The sequence below is a fragment of the Tachysurus vachellii genome, chromosome 6 (assembly GCF_030014155.1).
Source record: "Tachysurus vachellii isolate PV-2020 chromosome 6, HZAU_Pvac_v1, whole genome shotgun sequence".
Lineage (NCBI taxonomy): Eukaryota > Metazoa > Chordata > Actinopteri > Siluriformes > Bagridae > Tachysurus > Tachysurus vachellii.
This window is the reverse complement of record NC_083465.1, coordinates 13,130,801-13,148,742: the sequence shown is the minus strand read 5'-3', so window position 1 is coordinate 13,148,742 and position 17,942 is coordinate 13,130,801. Positions and strand designations below refer to the sequence as shown.

General features: G+C 38.8%; 1 protein-coding gene across 3 annotated transcripts in view; it reads right to left on the bottom strand.

The window, feature by feature from the left end:
• The window catches only part of lrmda (leucine rich melanocyte differentiation associated), a 250,089-nt gene that overhangs the window by 96,419 nt on the left and 135,728 nt on the right, over nucleotides 1-17,942 (bottom strand). The gene's annotated exons all lie outside the window — the stretch shown is intronic.

Sequence of the window (17,942 nt, the reverse complement as noted above, 5' to 3'; positions counted from 1 at the left end):
GGCCCTAAATCTGGGCAGCCATTATGTGCAGAAATAAATATTTCAGCCAGTCTCTTTCACAAGCCGGAATAGTTCAGGCTTGGGCCTGTCAGTAGAGTGAATGACAAGAATTAGTGGCGCTAAGATCCCCTGGCATGGCGCGGCCTCCTTCGCACACTGGCAGTATGAGTGATGAGGGTCACTCGTGAGTAGCCAGGATTCAAAACAAAAGGGCTTCAGAAATGCAGTGTGCGGGATGAATTTGTCAATGTCTTGTGCCTTCAGGCACCCAGCTTTGCCTGACCCTAACCCTCCATTCCCAAGATAAATAACTCTGTCACAGTTCACCTTCACTCCCCCGACACAAATTTAACTTGTCATCCATCATTTTCCCAGTGCAACTATAAAACCCGCCACAAATGGAATGAGTACAACTTCCACCACTCCACCATGATGAGCCCATTCGGAGTGCAAAACAACAGTGTTTTTTTTTTAATGGGGAAAGTTTGATGTTCACTTTTTATCCAGCAGCATGACTTCTAATCCCTTAGTGATACCCAAACACACACACACACATACACACACAAAACACAAAAACACACTCCCCAAGGACTTTATTGCTGTATGGTTCCCTCCCCCAGCCTTGGTCTGGCATAAACATGATGAAGGGTGGTGTTCAGGGTAATGTTGGGGCCTACAAAAGTTCACCGTGTGGATGGTGCACAAAGCCGGGGTGTGTGTTTCTAATCCCTCAAATGGCAGAGGCTGACAACCTACAATGTTAATGTGTCTACCTTCAGTTAACTGACATTTAGCTCTGTCAGCTCACCTTGGAAAAAGAACAACTCAATAGCAATAGATGCCGGCTTTCATTCCTTTTCAACTAAAAGACATGCGGTAATCAAATAAAGCTTCAATGACAGTATGGCATGGTTTGCATTTTTATCTGGTGCTTTTTTAAATCCTGAACAGAAGTAAGAAATCTAGGGGCAATATCACTTGGGTAAATGGGAGAGGAGTAAAGGTCGGCTTATTTATGCAAATCCTGCCTTTAGGGAAAAGGCAGTGTCGTCAGTGAACAAATCTCTACACACTGTGGCTATGAATAGACATTTTGAAGCTTTCTTCATCCGTTATGTCAATGTAGCGCATCACTACACCATCAGTAAGTAGCTAACACGGAGACAAAGGGAGAAAAAGCATTTATAAGGCATTCTCTCTAGACATTATTACCACACTGTGTGTGTGCACAAGTGTATCTCACTCTATATGTGCAGTACAATGGCTCTTATTTGCCAGGTGAGTAAATGAAATCTGGGCTCAGGCTCATCTCCACCTGTCTGCGTTGGCTAGTCCACAGCATGTGTAATGTTATTAGCTGCTTGGTTAAGAGGCGCGTGTGTGGCATGGGGGGGTTGCTGCTTATTAATTGTTGTTTTCATGTCACCACTGCTGTGTGCACTCTGTGATTTAATCAGTTAAATTCACAGCCAAGGGAGAGACTGAATCACATTCACAACAACATGGGGGGATTGAGTTGTAATAGCCTCCGGCCTCTAAGCACTCAGAGCACATTTCACCTAAAGATTCAAGGCTCTTTCCACCATCATAATCCATAATCCATTAATCCATCTGTACAGTATAAACTGAGGAAACTTTTCAAAAATGTGTACAGTTAATTGGGTAAATAGCTTCTTTGTTTTGAACTATGCTAATGGTGCAAAAATGAATTCGGATTTCTCTAGAGATTTCACACACACAAACACACACACACACACACACACACACCAGGTTGCAACCTTTCTGATTTGTACATCTCTCCCATGGGGAAAGAGGCTCACAAGTTTTCACCATCATTTTCTTCAATTCTAATAAAATCACACTTTCTGTGTATGATTGGAGATATGAGAGAGTTAGAGAGAGAGAGAGAGAGCGAGAGAGAAAGCGAGAGAAAGAAAGAGAGAGAGAGAGAGAGAGAGAGAGAGAGAGAGAGAGAGAGCGAGAGCGAGAGAGACAGAACTAATGATATTTTTAATTCTTCTGATCAATCATCTATTAATAACACAAGCTTACTTTTCATTTATATTATTAAGATGATGAGATAATCAGATAATGGCTAAAATGGCCCTTACCTGTTGCGATATGTTTGAATATGTTCATGTTTGAGGAGAAAATAATTCAACCTTGCAACCTTGTGATGTTTTCCATACTGCACACTGTATAGGATCCTTTTTTATTATAAAGGTATACACTGATACAGACATATTACAGCAGTATATCATGCAAATATACACGTGTCCACTTAAGCCTGGCTTGTGTATGTACACAAGTCTATCCTATTACAGGATATCAGGACTAACTCTGTATGCTTCCTGCAATTACACCATCAGCCTGAGCTTTTTCTATTCTTCAACTGTTCAATTTTGGTCAACCTTTGCCTCTGTAGCCTCAGGTTCCTCACTCACAGGAGTGAAACCTGATGTGCTTTTCAACTCAGCACAGTTGTAAAGAATGACTATTTGATAGTTCCTGTAAATTCTCCTCTTGTCTCTCAAGTTATTTTTGTTTTTCACTAGAGATATAGTTTCTGCAGTTTCTGAAATTGTCACATTGTCAACCATGTCACATAACTGAAAGCAATTTCTTCCCCATTCTGATGTTTGATGTGAACATTAACTGAAGCTCTTGAACTGAATATGCACGATTTTATGCATTGTAGATTGTGTGCAACTAAAACTAGGCAGGTATTAAAGACACTCCAGTCAGACAAGCTATACACTTATATTCTATAATAATATTTACCACATGAATGTTTTTTAATATTACTACCATTTGAATTTTTCTACCAGTTTTCTATTTAAAGCACAATTTGGACGAGCTTATAGATGTCAATACACATGCTTTGAAAGAGTTATTTAAATGGGAATGGACTTTCTTGTTAGAGGAAAGGCAAGTATATATACACACACTTAAACTTTCCATTGCCATGTGGTCATGGTGCATTTAGCTCTACTGGTCCTTTAAAACTTTTGACATGCAAAGTTTCTTTTTAAAGGCAGGGCCTGTTAAACAAATTACTATTCTGCCTATCCTCAAAGGAAGCCAAATAACAGGACATGAGCGCAGACAATGACAAAGAGATGGCCTGACAGAGATGGATGGATCAATAGAGAAATACTAATGCAGACACGCTGATTGATAAACTGCTACTGACAAGAGGGGGGACACACTCTGTGATTATTGGTTGAAATGTCAGTCACTGCAACCATTAGTCTGTGGGTATCTCAGTTCACATGTCCACCTAGGCTAGAGGGGGAGGAGACAGAAAAGAGAGAGAGAGAGAGAGAGAGAGAGAGAGAGAGAGAGAGAGAGAGAGAGAGAGAGAGAGGGGTATTCTATTACTGTTATTACACAGGACTACACCTGCTAAACCACACCTGCTAAACCTTTAACAATGAACGTTAGCAAACATCCTAAGCACAAACAGTCCACTCCCACACAGATGCTTGTAAAGAAAGCTGATCTAAAAGTCAGAGATCACTTAGACACTTACATTTTTTTTTTTATTCCATCTCAACATTGATCCTCTTCAGTGAAAGACTCCTTTTTATGATATCTCTACCTTTGATATTTCCCTTTGCTAGGGCCATTAATTCCCTTGTTTATGCTCTACTTTTAAAGGGCCTTTCTCTTTTTCTCCCAGCAGCTATTTAAGTCCCTCGTGTGTTTGCCCTGACAGTGCTGCTGTGCTGAGCCTTTGATTATCAGTCTTCTTCACATCCACATCACTCCACTAAGCTATTTCATGTGTCTCAAACCCCATGTGGAAGCACATGTCTCAACACTCTCGTGTCTATAGCATACTCAGCAGCATACTCAATGCTGAGTTTTAAAGAACTAGAAGTTGCACTTCTCGAACACACATGTATGTGTACTTGCTTTAGTGGAAAACTTTGGAACAGTAACATAAGTTTTCCGGTCAATGGATTCCAAAACATCATATCTTTACATGTTTCTTTTGAATGGTTTCCAGCAGGTTTGATGGACTGTGAGAAAGTCTTGTGATTGGTCGATTACACTGTCAGTTAAATGCCTCTCAAATAGGTGTTTTTTGCACTTATTTACACACGTATTTATGGAAGGTTCAAAAGGTTCTCGGGGTCTGGCTAAATTGTGCCACACTTACAAAGATGCTTAATGAATTTAAGACTACTTTAACTTGCTTGCAAGCTCCATCCTAAATATTAGTCAAAATTGTCTGTCTGTATGTGAGAATATGTGTACAGGGTTTAACCCAGTGCTGCCACCAAGGTAGAAAAAGTATTGCTTTTATTCCAAGAAAGCACCTGAGCCTCAGGAATGACAGCCAAATTGACACACTGTTAAGAGGGCAAAAGATAAATGTTTGATGAATTGGCCAATACAGTTGGAGTGATGAGCTTCATATGTGCATAATGGACTAGCTGGCAGTTCAGATTGCCTGCCAAGATAAGCAACCATAATGAATAGGAGATGAGTGTGGAGCTGTAAAAAGAGGAGTGCCTTTAATAAACTTGTTATAAACGTGGACATGACAAGATGGCAGATGGCAGACACGACTGAAATATCTCACACTAATATGTTTAATTTATATAGCGCCTTTCCCAAGCTCAAGGACGCTTTACAAGGTAACATACATATACGTCGGACATTTGCCCAGGACGACGGATCATACATATACATACATATACATATTTGTTGGACATTTGCCCAGGACGAAGGATCACATGCAGCTGCATGAGATAATGACAGAAGACAGGACTATACACAAAAACATACAGTACAAGAGATAGGACTCTACATAGTACACAATACATACACCATATTTCAGGAAAATTAAGGACTCCTAATACATATCCATTTACTGGTAGTAAAGGTTGAAAAGGTGGGTCTTAAGCCTTGAATTAACTTCAGACAGAGTGGTGATGGTTCTGAGTGCAATGGGTAGGGAGTTCCATAGTGTTGGAGCAATGGGGGGGGGGGGGGGGGCATTTATTGCCTTATAAGTGAGCAGTATGATTTTATATTTTATGCGTGATGAGACTGGCACTATCTAGATAGAATGCACAGGCTGACATACTATGTGCTTTGTATATAATAGAAAAACACTTGCATTAAACAAGAAACAAGTTTAAATGTACTATATTACGTCAATAAGCTTCAAATTTATATATGTTACTTATATTTATACTTCTTACTGGCCGTCCACTGTCATACTGCATGCAGCATCATGATGGTCCTGGATGCTGAAGTCCTATAAATCTTGGGAGCAGCAGTATTATGCCATTATGTGGCTTAATCTCTCGGTTGCCCTGCAGGCTGAGTCCTGATCTGTCAGCAACCCTCAGGTAGCACAATTTACAGATCACACAGGTAAAGAAATCAAAATGAGACATATGACAGTTCACATTTGTTACAGACTTACAGACTAGCAGTCCTGCTGTGTAGAGATGTTTGGTGTCTTTTTCTGAAATTTATATCATGCTGTTTTATACTAATAATAGTATGCATAATTCATTTACAATTGCCCGTCGTAGAATTCTATATATTCCGTCATTGATATCTTGGCACAGTATTTGAGAGATGCACCTTTAAGAACAAAGCTAGGTTTGGTCCTATAGGAACATGCTGCTCATGAGGCCATAGTCAGAGATGATGACTGAAGTCCAAAGGTTATGTCAATATTTATGTGGGAAAAGTTCAGAATCTGGTTATGCACACATGTTAGTCACCATTCTTGTAAAAAAAATAACCCTTAATATGTCCCATGGTGTCCGGTTCTCAGTTAGGATCGGGTCAGCAAATGGGTCCGAGTTGGTTTTGGTTGGGTTAGGTGTGGGGTCTGAGATTGTGGTTGAAACTGCTGGTGAATTATAGACTGCCTTTCAAGATTCACAGCTCTTGGTACAAGGAGGTTAATATTCTCACATGTCATTAGGTCCACTGGCTCCTCTGATGGCTCATTGAATCAGGCATTAAATGATTTCCTCATGTAGCAGAGGACAGCACACTTCAAAGAGAGAGTGGGCTGAGGTCAGAGCCGCTCTCTGCTGTGATTAATGGCCGGGGATCAGCCGAGGTTGGCCGTAAGGTAGGAATGTGACGGAGGCTTTTGACAGGCTTGACTTTTTAAGCCGGGTTTGACCTCTGGCCTCAGCAAACTTTGTTTCCAACACAGGGGCTGACTGACCTGATGGGCCTCGTCAGGGACACACAGGACCTTGAAAACACAACTGTCTGACTAACCACTGGCATTACTGAACACATGAGTCGCCAGTTTGAAACTCTAAAAGGCAACACCAACACAGGAAAGACAAACAAAGAAAATCTCAGGGAAGGTAGAAACTGTATATTAAACATATCGTCGTCCTGGCGCTATATACACACTAACTCTTATGTAAACATGACTGTTTTCATTTGCACACACACCAAGACATTTCAAAGGAAAACGCATATTCTGTCTGGTAGTTTGTACGTATTGCACTACTGCAAGTAAAGAAACATTGCACACAATTCCTGTACATGCTGCTTGGCTTTGGTGGGCCTGCTGCAACCCAGTTTCTTTAAAATGACAACACTGACTGATTATACCTCTATGCACAAAACAAATGCACTTTCCCTCTTGTACCACCACATTGAAAATCAATCCAATTCTTTACAGATGCTATTGCAGGCATCCTGTCATTGTTTATCTCTGAGGGAAATGTATCTTTAAGGCACATGTGCCAAAAGATTAATGAATTGCAAAAAGACTAATGATAAAAGTCAATACCGCAAAACATACAAAATATTTGAATTATAATGTCTGGCTGAACCCAGATTCTGCTCTTACACGAATGGAAATAAAAATCAATGTAAAGATATCCCAGAACCTAAAACGAATCCTGGCCTCTTGACAATATCTGGAAGTGAGTTGGTTGAACTCTTACATTGTGATTCTTTATTCTTGAGCATTTATCTAACAGCAAATAATCACTACCTGGCTGTCATGTTGTGGCAAATGATCGATGACACTTGATGGATGAGCCATGCCCATGCTTTGCATTAGTTTCATCTTTCCTCACAGCCATATGAGACAAGCATGATGCTCTTGTCTTGTGCCACATAATTTCTGCACAAAAAAAACCTTCGATCGAGGCTATCAAAGCTAGAAATAGGCATTTAGAAGGGAAAAGGGAAAAAAAAACGTCCACACCCCTGTGCTTTTCCTTTGGTCACTGAAAAAGGAAATAATAATTTTTCAATATTAGAGGGAAATTAAATCATCTGATGATCTAATTGGGAGTAGACGTGGGGCTTGAGCACAGCAGAGAGGATTATTGTCTACCACCTGCGCTGTCACTCTCTGGGGCCCCATTACATGGTCCTTATTAGTTTTTACTCGGCAGATTAAAATGCGAGCACCGCAATCTTTGATCTCTCACTTGCTGACACAAATCCTTTCAAGCCCCAACATTTTCTGCTGGGTAATTAGTGCTAATTAAAAGGTTTCAAGCAGGCAGTGAGAGCGGCTCTCCCCTCGTCCAAATTGCCATCAAGTTATCGCCGCCTTACCCGATCTGCATGTAATCCACACTGGCCCAGTTTTAGAGATTATCACGGAAACTACACAAACAACAACACTGGCTACTCACATTAATTCTGGAATAATTACAAATATTAATAGCTATATAAATAACAAAAATAAGCGTTGAGATACCTCATAAAAGATTTGGACTACGAAATCTGTAAGTACCCATAATTAAATCTGGATCTAATTAAATATGGATTGGTTTGATTTAATTGCAGTGCTCTCCACATTGCCCCTTAAATATATGAGGCATATCCACCCCAATCTTTCATCAGCTTGTTATTATGTTATAATTAGCTGTCATTCCAATATATTATTATGCTGGCGCTAAAGTGTCAGGTACACAGACATCTTCCTTTGACACGCAAGGAAAAAAAAAATATATTACACAGTGTTTCAGAACGATAATTACATAATCTTCTCCGAGGAACAACTTCATGTGACAATTAAACACACATCCAAAGCAGTTAAACACACCTTACATCCCATGAGATTCCATGGAGCAGACCCTTTTCTCTAAAACCCATCAAGCTCCATAGTGTTGAGGATTAAAGGATTGAAAGTGTGTGATGTTGCAATAACTATCACCATTTTTTATGCATGGAATTAAACATGATTAAATTCCAGAGTCGGTGTTACTGATCTTGTAATCATCAAACAAGAGAGCATTGACCATTGAGAGCTCTTTCTGTGAATGAAACTATTCAACCTAGCATTTTGAAGAAAAGATGTGACTTTGTGATGATGATAACAGCTTATGCCTAGTCATCCTTAAAGTAGAGCTATTCCTGCATTCCACACATATTAAAGGGGATGTTAAGATTTGCTGCTCACTTGTTTGAAGATGCCCTCTATGGCACATTGACATGACATTTTAAAAGAGACATGTGATGGCTGCTCTGTGCAGCATTAACTGACTTAACTTGATGGAAAAGGAGGTTCTTTCTCTCTCTCTCTCTCTCTCTCTCTCTCGCTTGCTCTCTCTCTCTCACCCTCCCTGACCCCCCACCCCCACCCCTCTCTCTGCTCCATTACCTTGGAAAAGCAGGACTCATTAGAGGAGGCAAGTCAAGTCAAATCTCAGTGTAATACTATAGAGGTGAACTGCTGTCAACATCATTAACCATCATTTCCCCAACTCACTTCATGACTTATGAAGTGTTCTTTATTGTGTAATGATCCAAATCTCTTACAAAATCGTCCTCTTCAAAGGCCCCCTGAGATGTACCACCCATGCAGCACAACGCCATGTCAGAGGCAAAGATCAAACAGAGATCAGTAATTAAAAATTTTCCTTTCTTTTACAGTCCTCTGATGTTTACTTCCTTTCTCAGGCAATATTAATAAAGCTATAAAACCCAATTCCTACAGAACAGTGATCTGGTGGTCATTGATTCTCATGGCGAAGCACAAAGTAATGTATAATGCATTTGTTTACTTAATTAGTACATTTAATAAAACATACCCTTGCAGAATTCAGGTAATCTTAGAGAGCTGTCATGTGCACAAACCCTCAAACATAAACACACTTTAAACATCCACCTTACAAGTGTTCAGCTTCCATTTCATTTACATTTACAGCATTTAGCAGACACCCTCATCCAGAGTGATATACATTTTATTTCAGTTTATACAATTGAGAAATTGATGGTTAAGGGCCTTGCTCAGTGGCTCGGCATTGGCAGCTTGGTGTTCCTTGGATTCAAACTTATGACCTTCTGATCAGCAGCCTTGACCATTTACATTTACAGCATTTTGCAGACGCTTTTATCCAGAGCGACGTACAAAAGTGCTTAAGTCTCTATCATTGGATACATTAACTCTGGTTCACTAGGTTACATACTTAAGATAGCATTAATTCTAAAACACTGTTCAAAGTTTTTTTTTTTAATATACCTACAACAAAAAGGAAAGGAAGTGCTAGTTGAAGTGTTTCATGAATAAGTAGGTCTTCAACCGTTGTTTGAAAATAGCCAGTGACTCAGCTGTCCGGACCCCTAGGGGAAGTTCATTCCACCACCTTGGTGCCAGAACAGAAAAGAGTCTTGTATACTTGCCTCTTACCCTGAGAGATGGTGGAACCAGTCGAGCAGTGCTGGTAGATCTGAGGGTGCGGGGTGCAGTGCGAGGAGTGATGAGGGCTTTTGAGGTAAGAGGGAGCTGGTCCATTTTTGGCTTTGTAGGCCAGCATCAGTGTTTTGAATCTGATGGGTGCAGCTACCGGAAGCCAGTGGAGGGATCGAAGCAGCTGGGTGGTATAACCACTAGGCTACCACATCCCAGTTGAATAACTTAACATTTGAAAATATAAACTGTGAAATAATCTGTTACCTCACTAACCTAAAGACCATCACCTTTAATACGAACAAACAGATCATTTGAACTTCACATAAATGCACAAGACAATTTGAAATAAATAAGACTAATAATATATTAGAGAAGATGTCAAGCGTTCAAATAAACATCCAATAATAGTCTAATATCCTGCCAATTCTGTCTATTACAGTATACATATTTGGTATAATAAAGCTTCCACACTCACTATTTAGCAACTTAAAAAAAAAAGCACTCCATCCTATTACTTTGCATGTAATTAATTTTATATCATGGTATCATGGTTCCTCATGCGCATAACTTAATGAAGCTATGAGCTACTAAATCGAGATCATGAAATTGTATACAACAATTTTTTTAGCACACTTTTAACACTTGATTTGCAAAGTAGTAAAATAACGCTAATAATGCTCTCCTGTAAAGGAAACGTGGCTAAAGTTAGAAAGATTATCTGACCAAACACTCATCTGCTATCCTTATGGATCACATTCTTTTACTTCATAACTTTATGCAAACAAAACTGTCCTCGTGATAAAGAGGAAGCTGGAGATCCATCAGATGTCCAGACTTAACGTGCACTGGACAATATTGCTCGTCAAGTCCATATTCAGAAACATGCAGACTTGAGACTTGCCTCTGTAAAAGTTATTACGTGGTAATAACACCAATGTATCTTCTGAATAGTTCTGAAGCCCATAATTACGTCTGAAGCTAGTATACCCATGTGCACATTTCAGTTTTGCTCAGTCCCTCCAGGATTTTGCGATGTCTTTTCAATGGAAATTAATGAAAAACTCCACAATATATGGAGAAGCTTGCAATTATTCAAAATTACAGCAGATTTTCTGCAAGTTTGGGTCAAGATGCGTCATGTCACATCATCACAACAAATATTCATCCAAAGCCCACTTTGATTATTATGTGTCTTCAATGCTAGGAGTTTAATAGAAAAATACTGTGCTTGAAATTTTACCAATTCAAGCAAAAAAGCACATAAAACTGGAGTGACCGATTAAATCCCCAGCATCTACATTTAACTCTTCACTGGATGTATCCTTATGCTCATGACCTGCTGTCCTGTACTGTTGCTTTCTCTTACTTTTGGTGTTATGGCACACTTCATTTGTGTGTTCCTTTATACTTATACTATACTTTATTATTATTATTATTTATACTTTATTCCTTTTTACTTTTAAGCTACAACCATTCAAATACCAAGCTTATAACAGTCCACAATGTGTACAAAACTGTACATGTGTGCCTTATAAGCATAGTATCAGTGCTGAAATCTGAAATGTCAACACTAGTAACACTGGCAATGATCCTGCTTTAGCTTACACAACTCTTAAACTGAGCCAGGGGAGGTACTTCATAAGAACAGGAACATTCCAGCATGAGGCTGTTATTCAGATTAATAATTGTTATTTTTGGTATTCGTATTAGGCTTGTGTGTGTGTGTGTGTGTGTGTGTGTATGAAAGAGTCTGGAAATGCCCTGAAGTATTGTGTGTATAGTGTGTAGTCTCTTGGCGTATATGTGGATGCTGAGACAGGGAGAGTAAAGCCAGAGTAAAACAGATGAATAAGCAACATCAATTACAGGCAAGCTTGACCTGTAAGCCCCCACACCATGGCCAGTGCCTCACACCCAGGGGTGGCAGATTGAAGCTGACATGCCTGGCAAGAAAACAGTGGGGCCTCACAAGGCCTCCCACTTGTGAGTATGCTGAGAGAGCGAGCGAGCGAGCAAGCAAGAGAGAGAGAGAGAGAGAGAGAGAGAGAGATGGACAGAAGGAGAGAACAGTGGGAGCTATGAATGAAAAATCAAGCATAATAGGTCCCGCTTTAGTTTAAAGTGAAACAAAATGGCTCAATTTGAGCACTTAGCCTGTCGAAAATTGGCTGTGCTGAGATAGAAGAGGAACATGCGAGGGGACAAGTGAATCAGCCCTCTGATAAGCGCACTATAAAGGAAACAAAGCCGGATGTCCAACAGGCTTACGAGTGAACTTGGGCCAGGTTGGGTTCCCCTCAATGCCCAAATCAGTCTCTGCTTGCCCCTGCTTTCCCTTCCATTCTCCCACTCTGCTCTCTTTCACTTTGTTAAAGGACAATAGTAAAATAAACACAGAGCTCATATTTGTTTAGCATACTCTGCTTTTTATTTTAAAATGAGAAACAGCACAGGTAGCATAATAGGACAAATAGCTAGAGAAAGAAAGCATTCACTGTTCACAATAAGTGAAAAGATGTGAGTAGGCTACATGTCGGACAAAACAAATCTCACACCAGAGACTTTCGGCATCTGACTAATAAATGTGCTTAAGTCTAATGTATCTACAGAGATCAGTGCATTATTTAAGTGCATCATCACTTATAAGCAAGTAAACCAAAAAAGCAATGCCGATTAACTGGGAGAACGTATGCATGCCCTATTTGATCACTGCCTTATTGATCAAGCCCACATGGTCTCTATAGCAACAGTAAAGACACGGGTGTGCAAAGGGACATTTAAGAACATTGCCCAAGGGACCGGTGTTTAAAACAATGCAGCAGAGTGAGCGCCACAACAACCGTGTAAACATACAGTAAAGCTATGCTTCACACAGTCAGGAGCACGCTAACAACTCACACCAAACACTCCTAACAGTAATACGGCTGCTTTCTTTTAGTAATACTCACTTTATATTTGTATATGAAGTATCTTTAATTAATGTGCACATAAATAACTACATATGGATTTTATTACAGTCTTATTCAGTCTGTTCACTGTGTTACTCATTAGCTCTCTGTATTTTAATGAAGTGTCTGTCTGATGTGTGCGGTCATCAAAGATAGAATGGTTTGGTAATTACTGCAGATGCATTACGAGATGATGTAGATTTCAGAATTAATGAGATCTCTAATTCTAAATACATCACTCATACAATACATACATATTGTACGATCACTAACTTTATGTAACGTAATGTTATGGTTACATGTGTATTTAAACTACAACAGTTGTAAATTCAAATGACATCTCGAATACTCCTTAAGGGACGTGGTAGCTTAGTGTTTAAGGTGTTGGATCACTGAACGGATGGGTGTGAGTTCAAATCCCAGATCCACCAAGCTGAAGCTGCTGGGTCCCTGAGCAAGGCCCTTAACCCTACTAAAAACTTCACTATTTTTGTTGACAAGTCTTATGGGTGTTTAATATATTTAATATATTATTTCATGTAAGTTATTTTGCTGAAGCGGGCTCATCAGACCTGAGACAAGCTTACAGGGTCATTAGAGATCATTGAGATCATTTAGAGACATTAGCTCAGACTTTCATAGGTTTTTCATTTTCAATTTTCAGTTTATTTACCCTCTCTTAGCGATCAGTGAACAGATGCCACGTCATATTTATTTAAGTCAACTATGAAAGCAATTTAGACAGAATGTTTTTATTCTCCTCGTGTCAATCTGAAAGGAAGTCTTTTCGAACTGAAAGCGCTCGAGTGAAAACACACCCACATCGACTTATTTAGAGCCGAAGTGTTTAAGATTGTCGTCATTCAATCAATCATTCGTGTTAAATTCTTATCAACATCTTTGCATGCAAGGAACTGTACAGTATGTAACCCGACTTTTAAAAGTTAGATGAATAGCCCTGGCTTAGAGTATATGTCACCTAATTAGTGTGAATTGTGAACATTTAAATAATGAGTCTGAGCACATTTCTCAGAGGGGAATGCAGTAGCCTAGTGGTTAAGGTGTTAGACTAATGGAATGGAAAGTGGAAAGAGAATGGAAAGAATTGTGAGTTTGAATCCCAGGTCCACCAAGCTGCCACCACTGGGCCCCAGGGCAGGGCCCTTAACCCTCGATTGTTTACTTGTATAAATGAGATTAAAACGTAAGTTGCTGTGGATAAGGGTGTCTGCCAAAATGCTGTAAATGTAGCTTTCAAAAATGGAGAAGGAAAAACAACAACACAATAACCACTTCAGCAAACAGTAGGTCAACACTTACAGTCAGTTTCACACCCATTGATTTCAGCTATCAGTGTTTATAAATGCCAATCGTACAAAACTACAAACTGCTACTTAAACACCATTGGGATGAAATGTTTCCTGTGTCTGCTGTTGGCATAAATATCACTTCACACAGCAGGCCTCCTCTGAGCTGGGGATCGTGGGCATTTCTTTAGCACTATACATGACAAAATAGGCTATGTGGATTTCAAGCAGGTAATAAGGGATGTTGTAGTTGAAGAGAGAATCTCTTTGACATCCAATCAGATGCCAGCAGAGCTATCATAAAGTGTTTAATCTTGCTAAGAGCTCTTGCACACCTCTCTAATGGCACTGAGAAAGAGCAGCCTTTTTTCCAAACAATAGAGCTCTTCACAGTTTTAGAGAGAGCAGCCCAGCTCAAACACGTTTGTAATAGGGCCCTGTCTTAGCAAATGAGGAATCATTTTCATCTAGCAGACACATATTACAGCTGAGCATCCAAAAGAGAAGACAGAAGCTGTCTGGTTAATTGCAATGAATTTTAAGATGTACAGTATTATTATAGTACGACTTCCAGAGTCCGTTTAATACGTGTAAAGTCCACAGCTATGCTAAGAATAGCAGGAGAGATTCATTATATGTGTAGCTCAAGTCAAATTGTCATATTAAATGACTGAAAAAAGCAACTCGATTCTCAGCCATTTAAAATAATTTGCCCAGTACGACAGCAAATTACTTTAGCTAACAGTATTATAGCAAATTAGATAAAGTAAAGCTGTACCTCTGTCATCCGCTGTAATTAAAACACATTTATGTGTTCATAATAAGGGAACTACAATTTAATTAGGTTGCATATGTAGTGAGTAAATAATTATAGCATATCATCTGATGTGCGTTCAAGTTCTTTGGTTCAGATAACATATGGAAAACATGCATGAAATATACAGCCCCTGTTTGCTCATCAATGGATGGATGGATGGATGGATGGACGGACGGACGGATAGATGGATAGATTCTTTATTCGTCTCAATGGGAAATTCACAAATTCCAGCATTATCCGCAAACGTAGGCAATAACGCATGCATTAAATGCTAAAAAATGTGTAAGTAATACATTTAAATGTAAATAGTCCAGTCCAAATCAGAGTGTTAAGGTGCATAGTGTACAGTGTGTAGTACGGTCCAGAAGAGTATAGAATGTCAATGTTTAATGTCAGATTCATTTTTTTTTGGAAACAGTAAAACAAAACAAAACAAACAAAACAATAAAACAGTTCCCGGTCCAGGGCGTATTTGCAAGCCCTGGCTAAAATGGATTCTGCAGAAAAAGGGGGCGAGGGGTAAAATCTGAAGTGACACAAGACATGAAATCCATTTCCCCCTAAAGCCCCCACCTAAGCCCACATCCTCCAAAATGCAAATGCACTCCTGCTCAGTTCACGCAATGAAACACTGCCCTTGAAATACTGAGTGACAGAGGGAATTATGGGTTATTGTACTGTCAAAATGCAAGGCAGCTGTATGATGAGATACTGTGTTATTTACACAATCAAAAACTTACAGAACAAAATGGCATACACGCCAAGCTCCCGCTAGCCAGACAGGCCTAGCGATCATCTTCTGCAGAAAAGAAAACACCGGAATTATAAAGAATAAGTAAGGTTATAAAAGAAAATAGATCTTTTTTTAATTCATGCAGGATCTGAATTCTTTCTGAAATGTAGTGGCTCTTAAATTCAATACTGTAGAATTATGCTATAAGTGTTGACTCCATTCATTCTAGATTCATATTAGCCATGTTATATTTACCTCCTGTATATTATGGTGAGTAAAATAACCAGAAAGTTTTACTAAACAAATAAACAAATATTAAACAAATCTTTCCTTACGCTGAAGTTGCCATGGTTTTTACATTCAGAGCTGTTAGATAGAGGCCGTCAAAAACAACTAAGGAACAACACAGGCTGAGCAAATCATTTCTGCCTGTCCACTCCAATACAATATAATAAATGAAATAAATTCCCATTTTGCTAATGAATTCAATGAAAGTAGCACTGTCTACTTTGTCACGTTAAGTGACGAGTAATTACTGTTATTTGTTGAAATGTCACATACGTCTTCACAATTACAGTTAGTATCTGAGTTTAAAAAAAAGAAGAAGAAAGAGTAGAAAAGAAAAAGAAAAGCACTACACACATGCCAGTCATCCAGCTCTAATGATTTGGTGTTCATTTTATATGCATCGAGGATTGTTAGGCTATTTGCATTGTGGCATGGCAACAGACCTTGCATCAATAACTTGACCTCCGTGCTTGTTTACCTGCACTACACTTAGTGTTTTGCATGATGTGGCTGCCTGCCATATTCTCATAGACATTTATTCCAGAGTCATCACCCCAAGACATCTTATTTAAAGGGGAAGGAGCAGACATGTCCTCAGGGGATGTTTAATTTCTGCAAGGTGCTGAGTGATAGCAAGAGCTGAAGGGTCGCCAGTTTTTCCACAGTCCAGAGGAAGTTTGTGATGGCTTTGCTGAGAGACTGATCACAGCTCTGCTCCAGCTGTAAACATCAGAACATGTGACAGTGCCAGCTCTCCAGCGGCCGTAAATAAACGCGGGCTCGGCTCAACCAAGAGCCTGCAGTTAAAACCATAACACAATCTTCAGATTTTTTTACAGCATTGAAAATATACCAAGCAGCATCATTCATTATGGCCGTGGCATCGGTGCCTTCCAAAATGACTGGTACCCTTCGTAAAAATAAACATTAAATAAAAATAAATAAAATGTTCACTAAATAATATGTTTATATAAACTGTTTCTATTTCTTCTATCAAAAAAAAAAGAATCTCTTTAGAACTGTTGTTTTGAAATAACAATATTTTTATTATGTATGTTAACATTCTTAACAAACCAAAAGAATATTTAAAATAAATGCAAACAAACTGGCCTTGAAAAAATCAAGTTTATTATATTTTCAACTCTCATTTAACAAGAACTCGCCTTTAGCCGTGTTTGCATGAATTATAATTACAAGGTTGCAGATGTGCAAAATTCCTAACATTTGAAAAACAAACAAACAAATAAATAAATACATTTTTTTAAATATAACTATAACAAAAAGTTCTCAGAACCGAAAAAGTTGCCAGGAATTGAACCCATGAGCATCCTATGACCCCAGACAATGTGACTGATAGTAAAAAAGTAAAAAAAATAATAATAATAATTGTAAAACCCCAGAATCACTTGTTTATTAGGCTCAAAACCAACTATTAAAGACCACTTTTATAACTACACATTGTTTGGAAGTGATGCAAAAACGAAGAGCATCTCTCTTAAAAGTGACTCATAAAATGCAAAACCTGTTACTCATCAATCGTCATTAGACCTGCAATTGGCATTTTTGTGTTGAGATGAGACCAAAATCAAACAGACTGGTCATTCATACCTTCAGCATGTTAGGCTACAACAGATGACCACATAAAAGATAAAACACCTGATATCTGCTGTAAAATACAACAGTGGATCATTGAGGTTTGAACACAACCACCCACACACACACACACACATGTTTAAAGAAACTTTAAATAGACAGACAGACAAGCAGACAGACAGGCAGACACATAGCAATAAAATGCCATTTAAAATCTACCAGAAGTGCAAATAGTAGTAAAAAAGTGCAGATACATATATTAATTTAAATATATGTACAAAAAATGCAAAAGCAATAAATGTAATAAATGAAAAAGTTATGGCAGGTAGTGTGTGCATAAGAATAGTTTGTGCGTAGGAATATGTGCTAGTTGTATGGACAGTGCAATATGTCTAAACATATTTCTCTATTTCTGTGCAAATGTGTGCATTATGTACATTGTACAAACAAGAGTAGCCAAGAAATATACAGTGTATGTACAGATAAACATAAATGGAGGTACACTTGGGTAAGCAATGAATATAAATTGTTACAGATTGGAGCAGAAATGAGATTACAGACAGTGAATCATTGCAAAATGAATATTTTGTATAGGCATATG